This window comes from Mustelus asterias, unplaced genomic scaffold (assembly GCF_964213995.1).
Source record: "Mustelus asterias unplaced genomic scaffold, sMusAst1.hap1.1 HAP1_SCAFFOLD_1980, whole genome shotgun sequence".
NCBI classification, from domain to species: Eukaryota; Metazoa; Chordata; class Chondrichthyes; order Carcharhiniformes; family Triakidae; genus Mustelus; species Mustelus asterias.
This window is the reverse complement of record NW_027591925.1, coordinates 27,866-36,396: the sequence shown is the minus strand read 5'-3', so window position 1 is coordinate 36,396 and position 8,531 is coordinate 27,866.

The following is an 8,531-nucleotide window of genomic DNA, read 5'->3' as shown; positions in this document are numbered from 1 at the left end:
AGGGAGGTCTTGCTGCAACTGTACAGGGTACTGGTGAGGCCGCAACTAGAGTACTGTGTACAATTTTGGTCCCCTTATTTAAGAAAGGATATTTAGCTTTGGAGGGGGTACAGAGAAGGTTCACCAGGTTGATTCCAGAGATGAGGGGGTTAGCTTATGAGGAGAGATTGAGTAGACTGGGCCTGTACTCGTTGGAGTTTAGAAGGCTGAGGGGAGATCTTATAGAGACATATAAGATAATGAAGGGGCTAGACAGGGTAGAAGCAGCGAGGTTATTTCCACTTACAATGGAAACAAGAACTAGGGGGCACAGCCTCAAAATACGGGGGAGTCAATTTAGAACAGAGTTGAGGAGGAACTTCTTCTCCCAGAGGGTAGTGAATCTTTGGAATTCTCTGCCCAATGAAGCAGTAGAGGCTACCTCGTTAAATGTGTTTAAGTCACAGATAGATAGATTTTTAACTATTAAGGGAATTAAGGGTTATGGGGAGCGGGCGGGTAAGTGGAACTGAACCCACTATCAGATCAGCCATGATCTTATTGAATGGCGGAGCAGGCTTGAGGGGCCAGATGGCCTACTCCCGCTCCTAGTTCTTATGTTCCCTGTGGCAACTGACAACCATTCATAGAGTCACAGAGGTTTACAGCATGGAAACAGGCCCTTCGGCCCAACTTGTCCATGCCGCCCTTTTTTAAAAGCCCTAAGCTAATCCCAACTGCCCGCATTTGGCCCATATCCCTCTATACCCATCGTACCCATGTAACTGTCTAAACCAGTGGTTCCCAAAGGGTGCGGGCGCGCCAGACTGGTGCAGCGAGAGAGGATGGCAAGTGTGGCGGGAAGATTCAAGGACAGTCAAACATTTAAACATGGTTTAAACAAGCATTGTTTTATACTTTCTGGATGTCCCATGATCGTATTGTAAAGTAGTGGTGTTCTATGTTATGAATCAAGTACTGCTCGGAGTTGCTTTCTTTTTGTTTTTGAATGTATTTCTTATCAATAAAAATTCGGTGTGGCGCCAGCCAGTTTTTATTCCGAAAGTGCGGACAGTGAAAAAAGTTTGGGAACCACTGATCTGAATGCTTTTTAAAAGATAAAATTGTACCCGCCTCTACTACTACCTCTGGCAGCTTGTTCCAGACACTCACCACCCTCTGTGTGAAAGAATTGCCCCTCTGGACCCTTTTGTATCTCTCACCTTAAACCTATGCCGTCTCGTTTAAGTGGGCGCGGTAAGAAGTCTCACAACACCAGGTTAAAGTCCAACAGGTTTATTTGGTAGCACGAGCCACTAGCTTTCGGAGCGCTGCTCCTTCGTCAGGTGAGTGGCAGCGCTCCGAAAGCCAGTGGCTTGTGATACCAAATAAACCTGTTGGGACTTTAACCTGGTTGTTGTGAGACTTCTTACTGTGTTTACCCCAGTCCAACGCCGGCATCTCCACATCATAAGTGGGCAGTCTCAGTGTTTAAAGGAACATTCCCTGTGGCAAATGACAACCATTCCTGTTTAAGTGGGCAGTAAGAGGGGCAGTCCCAGTTTTAGCTGTCAATCATTCCTATTTAAAGGGGCAGTCCCAGTGTTAGCTGTCAATCATTCCTGTTTAAAGGGGCAGTCATGATGTGGAGATGCCGGCGTTGGACTGGGGTAAACACAGTAAGTCTAACAACACGCGAGAACACCATCCACCAGGTACACGGTACATACTCTTGCAACTCGGCCAACGTTGTCTACCTGATAGGCTGCAGGAAAGGGTGTCCCGAGGCATGGTACATCGGGGAAACCATGCAGACGCTACGACAACGGATGAATGAACACCGCTCGACAATCACCAGGCAAGACTGTTCTCTTCCTGTTGGGGAGCACTTCAGCGGTCACGGGCATTCGGCCTCTGATCTTCGGGTAAGCGTTCTCCAAGGCGGCCTTCACGACACACGACAGCGCAGAGTCGCTGAGCAGAAACTGATAGCCAAGTTCCGCACACATGAGGACGGCCTCAACCGGGATATTGGGTTCATGTCACACTATCTGTAACCCCCACCACTTGCCTGGACTTGCAAAATCTCACTGGCTGTCCTGTCTGGAGACAATACACATCTCTTTAACCTGTGCTTAATGCTCTATCCACTCACATTGTCTGTACCTTTAAGACTTGATTAGCTGTAAGTATTCGCATTCCAACCATTATTCTGTAAATTGAGTTTGTGTCTTTATATGCCCTGTTTGTGAACAGAATTCCCACTCACCTGACGAAGGGGCAGCGCTCTGAAAGCTAGTGGCTTTTGCTACCAAATAAACCTTTAACCTGGTGTTGTAAGACTCCTTACTGTGTAAAGGGGTAATCCCAGTTTTAGCTGTCAATCATTCCTGTTTAAAGGGGCAGTCCCAGTGTTAGCTGTCAATCATTCCTATTTAAAGGGGCAGTCCCAGTGTTAGTTGGCAATCATTCCTGTTTAAAGGGGCAGTCCCAGTGTTAGCTGTCAATTGAACATATTTAAAAGGGCAGTCCCTGTGGCAGCTGTAAGGGACAGTCACAGCGGCAGCTATCGATCCATTTTGTTTAAAGGCACAGTCCCAGTGTTAGCTGTCATTTTATAACAGTAAGAAGTTTAACAACACCAGGTTAAAGTCCAACAGTCTTTAGTCCAAAGTCTGTTGGACTTTAACCTGGTGTTGTTAAACTTCTTACTGTGTTTACCCCAGTCCAACGCTGGCATCTCCACGTCATTTTATAACCCAGGTAGGAAACTCCAAAGTGTTTTATGAAGTCCGCCTGGATCATAAGTTTTGCACCTTGAATTTGGCTAGGCTGATTATGCGATGTTTCACTTCAGGTACGATTCAAGTGACCCACTAGGGAGCTTTTATCAAACAAAGTTTATTTAAGAATAGAGTTAACATGTATAGGAAGAAAATTAGCAATAACTTTGACCATTTACAAACAATGAAAAAAAAATCCATGATATTGTGTCAACTAAATCCCGTTCCAACCAAACATCCCATCAACAAAACCCTTGCCACAGGTTTAACACAGAAAATACAAATGCTCATGCGATACTGGAACTTTAGTCCTTTGGTCGGATGCTGGAGCTCTCTTGACACACACACACACACACAGACACACACACACACAGAGACACACACACACACACACAGACACACACACACACAGAGACACACACACACACACGTTGAATTCACAACAGCTTCTCCAAACCCCAGGGAGTGAGAGAGACTCCAGGTAATAGCTAGCAAAGCCACCAACAACAGAATTCTCACTCCACTCGGCTCCTCCCTCTGCGACTGGATCCTGAGCTTCCTAACCCACAGACCACAAGTATAGGCAACAACGCCTCCTCCACGATCATCCTCAACACCGGTGCCCCACAAGGCTGTGTTCTCAGCCCCCTACTATACTAGACTGTGTGGCCAAATTCCCCTCCAACTCAATTTTCAAGTTTGCTGACGACATCACCGTAGTGGGTCGGATCTCAAACAATGATGAGACAGAGTACAGGAATGAGATAGAGAATCTGGTGAACTGGTGCAGCAACAATAATCTCTCCCTCAATGTCAACAAAACGAAGGAGATTGTCATTGACTTCAGGAAGCGTAAAGGAGAACATGCCCCTGTCTACATCAACGGGAACGAAGTAGAAAGGGTCGAGAGCTTCAAGCTTTTAGGTGTCCAGATCACCAACAACCTGTCCTGGTCCCCCCCGTGACGACACTATAGTTAAGAAAGCCCCACCAACACCTCTACTTTCTCAGAAGCTGAGGGAAATTTGGCATGTCAGCTACGACTCTCACCAACTCCTACAGATGCACCATAGAAAGCATTCTTTCTGGTTGTATCACAGCTTGGTATGGGGCTCCTGCTCTGCCCACAACCGCAAGGAACTACAAAGGGTCGTGAATGTAGCCCAATCCATCACGCAAACCAGCCTCCCATCCATTGACTCTGTCTACACTTCCCGCTGCCTCGGGGAAAAGCAGCCGGCATAATTAAGGACCCCCGCGCACCCCGGACATTCTCTCTTCCACCTTCTTCCGACGGGAAAAAGATACAAAAGTCTGAAGTCACGTACCAACCGACTCAAGAAACAGCTTCTTCCCTGCTGCCATCAGACTTTTGAATGGACCTAGCTTGCAATAAGTTGATCTTTCTCTACACCCTAGCTATGACTGTAACACAACATTCTGCACTCTCTCCTTTCCTTCTCTATGAACGGTATGCTTTGTCTGTATAGCGCGCAGGAAACAATACTTTTCACAGTGTCCCAGTACATTTGACAATAATAAATCAAATCTCTGTACTCTATGAACGGTATGCTTTGTCTGTATAGTGCGCAAGAAACAATACTTTTCACTGTATCCTGTACTCGAAACCTCTCGCAATGAAGGCCATCATGCCATTTGAATGTACAGACTCCACACTGAAAATCAACATGCTTTAATTTATATATCAGTCACAGCTTCAGCACATCCGCAAAGGACCTGTTGGAATGAAGCCACCATGGCAAGCTCCTGTGATAATGAGCAGATCGTTACCCGAGTGATGTTGTTAACAGAGTAATATTAGCCCCAGGACAGGAAGCAGAACTCTCCCCTCCCTTTCTCACTTCGAAAGAGTTTGTGTGTGGAATCCCTTAAATCCACCAGAGAGGGCAAACAGGACCAGAGTGAGAGTCAACACCTTCAGGAGAGGAGCGGGGAGTCTGTACCCCAGTGAGAGTCAACACCTTCAGGAGAGGAGGGAGACCCCAGTGAGAGTCAGCACCTTCAGGAGAGGAGGGGGGAGTCTGTATCCCAGTGAGAGTCAGCACCTTCAGGAGAGGAGGGAGACCCCAGTGAGAGTCAGCACCTTCAGGAGAGGAGGGGACCCTGTACCCCAGTGAGAGTCAGCACCTTCAGGAGAGGAGGGGGACCCTGTACCCCAGTGAGAGTCAGCACCTTCAGGAGAGGAGGGAGACCCTGTACCCCAGTGAGAGTCAGCACCTTCAGGAGAGGAGGGGGACCCTGTACCCCAGTGAGAATCAGCACCTTCAGGAGAGGAGGGGGACCCTGTACCCCAGTGAGAGTCAGCACCTTCAGGAGAGGAGGGAGACCCCAGTGAGAGTCAGCACCTTCAGGAGAGGAGGGGACCCTGTACCCCAGTGAGAGTCAGCACCTTCAGGAGAGGAGGGGACCCTGTACCCCAGTGAGAGTCAGCACCTTCAGGAGAGGAGGGGACCCTGTACCCCAGTGAGAGTCAGCACCTTCAGGAGAGGAGGGGGACCCTGTACCCCAGTGAGAGTCAGCACCTTCAGGAGAGGAGGAGGGGGTTTGTACCCCAGTGAGAGTCAGCACCTTCAGGAGAGGAGGGAGACCCCAGTGAGAGTCAGCACCTTCAGGAGAGGAGGGGACCCCAGTGAGAGTCAGCACCTTCAGGAGAGGAGGGAGACCCCAATGAGAGTCAGCACCTTCAGGAGAGGAGGGGGAGTCTGTACCCCAGTGAGAGTCAGCACCTTCAGGAGAGGAGGGGACCCCAGTGAGAGTCAGCACCTTCAGGAGAGGAGGGGACCCCAGTGAGAGTCAGCACCTTCAGGAGAGGAGGGGACCCTGTACCCCAGTGAGAGTCAGCACCTTCAGGAGAGGAGGAGGGGGTTTGTACCCCAGTGAGAGTCAGCACCTTCAGGAGAGGAGGGGGGACCCTGTACCCCAGTGAGAGTCAGCACCTTCAGGAGAGGAGGGAGACCCCAGTGAGAGTCAGCACCTTCAGGAGAGGAGGGGACCCTGTACCCCAGTGAGAGTCAGCACCTTCAGGAGAGGAGGGGGAGTCTGTACCCCAGTGAGAGTCAGCACCTTCAGGAGAGGAGGAGGGGGTTTGTACCCCAGTGAGAGTCAGCACCTTCAGGAGAGGAGGGGACCCCAGTGAGAGTCAGCATCTTCAGGAGAGGAGGGAGACCCCAGTGAGAGTCAGCACCTTCAGGAGAGGAGGGGACCCTGTACCCCAGTGAGAGTCAGCACCTTCAGGAGAGGAGGGGGACCCTGTACCCCAGTGAGAGTCAGCACCTTCAGGAGAGGAGGGAGACCCCAGTGAGAGTCAGCACCTTCAGGAGAGGAGGGGGACCCTGTACCCCAGTGAGAGTCAGCACCTTCAGGAGAGGGAGGGGGGGGTTTGTACCCCAGTGAGAGTCAGCACCTTCAGGGGAGGGAGGGGGGGGTTTGTACCCCAGTGAGCGTCAGCACCTTCAGGAGAGGAGGGGGACCCTGTACCCCAGTGAGCGTCAGCACCTTCAGGAGAGGACCAAAAGCCTGTAGTACAGAGAAAGTTTTATATGAAGCTTTGGAAATGGATTTGAATGGAGTGGAACAGGATTCTGTATTGAAAGCGCAGGAAGCTCACTTTGGGACAGAGGAAGGGACCCCCCTCGAAGGCCAGCGGGACCCATTCTATTGTGGGCACAACTCCTTCAGATGGAGCTGAATGAGCAAAGATTCCGTGCCCCAAGACTCAATAACAAGAGGGTTTTAGAAAGCGGAATGGGCACGATTCCCAAATCCACGCAATGCCTGAAGCGAACACAAAGCATCCAGTTAATAACCCCCTTATTTACTCACAACTCGTTGCTCTGTCTGTTCCTGTTTGGTAGAAAAACAGATTTGTCTTTGTTTGCGAGAGTCAGAGTGTCTCAAACCCTTCCTCACCCCCCTGGGGGCGTCTCAGAATTGCCCAAGGCAGGAGAGGGACAGACTTGCATTCCTGTAGCACCTGCTTCATTCGATTTATTATTGTCACATGTACTGGGACGCAGTAAAAAGTATTGTTTCTTGCACGCTATACAAAGCATACCGTTCATAGAGTACATAGATTTGATTTATTATTGTCACATGTACTGGGATACAGTGAAAAGTATTGTTTCTTGTGCGCTATACAGACAAAACATACCGTTCATAGAGAAGGAAAGGAGAGAGTGCAGAATGTAGTGTTACAGTCATAGCTAGGGGTGTAGAGAAAGATCAACTTAATGTGAGGTAGGTCCATTCAAAAGTCTGACAGCAGCAGGGAAGAAGCTGTTCTTGAGTCGGTTGGTGCGTGACCTCAGACTTTTGTATCTTTTTCCCGACGGAAGAAGGTGGAAGAGAGAATGTCTGGGGTGCGTGGGGTCCTTAATTATGCCGGCTGCTTTTCCCCGCGGCAGCGGGAAGTGTAGACAGAGTCAATGGACGGAGGCTGGTTTGCGTGATGGATTGGGCTACATTCACGACCTTTTGTAGTTCCTTGCGGTCTTGGGCAGAGCAGGAGCCCAGACCAAGCTGTGATACAACCAGAAAGAATGCTTTCTATGGTGCATCTGTAAAAGTTGGTGAGAGTCGTAGCTGACATGCCAAATTTCCTTAGTCTTCTGAGAAAGTAGAGGTGTTGGGGCTTTCTTAACCATAGTGTCGGCGTCGGGGGGACCAGGACAGGTTGTTGGTGATCTGGACGCCTAAAAAGCTGAAGTTTTTCCGCTGGTGTCCATAAGACGCAGGAGCAGAATTAGGCTGTTCGGCCCATCGAGTCTGCTCTGCCATTCGATCATGGTTGATAAGTTTCTCAACCCCATTCTCCCACTTTTTTCCTGTAACCTTGGATGCCCTTATTAATCAAGAACCTATCTATCTCTGTCTTAAAGACACTCAATGACCCGGCCTCCACAGCCTTCTGCGGCAAAGAGTTCCACAGATTCACCACTCTCTGGCTGAAGAAATTCCTCCTCATCTCGGTTCTAAGATGTGCAGGTTAATTGGATTGGCCATGCTAAATTACCCCTTAGTGTCCAAAGATGTGCAGGCTAGGTGGATTGGCCATGCTAAATTGCCCCTTCTTGTCCAAAGATGTGTAGGTTAGGTGGATTGGCCATGCTAAATTGCCCCTTAGTGTCCAAAGATGGGCAGGTTAGGGGGATTGGCCATGCTAAATTGCCCCTTAGTGCCCAAAGATGTGCAGGATAGGTGGATTGGCCATGCTAAATTGCCCCTTAGTGCCCAAAGATGTGTAGGTTAGGTGGATTGGCCGTGCTAAATTGCCCCTTAGTGTCCGAAGATGTGCAGGTTAGGTGGATTGGCCATGCTAAATTGCCCCTTAGTGTCCAAAGATGTGTAGGTTAGGGGGTTTAGCAGGATAAATCTGCGGGGTGTTTGGGAATAGAACATAGAAAGCCACAGCACAAACAGGCCCTTCGGCCCACAAGTTGCGCCGATCACATCCCCACCTCTAGTCCTATCTATAGCCCTCAATCCCATTAATAGGTAAGAGTTGGTGCAGACTCCATGGGTTGAATAGTCTCTGTCTGCACTGTCAGGATTCTAGGATTAGGTTGAACTCAGGAAGAGGAGGCCATTCAGCCCCTCCACCCTGTTCCCGCTGCCAGTCAATGTCTGGTGTGTTTCTGTGGTCTCCTGTGCTTCCAGAAAGGGGGATATTGGCTCGAAGCTTCCCTGGCCAAACTCGATTGGACCCAGACAGCAAATATGGAGAGGTTAGCAAGAATTGAAGGGCGATGC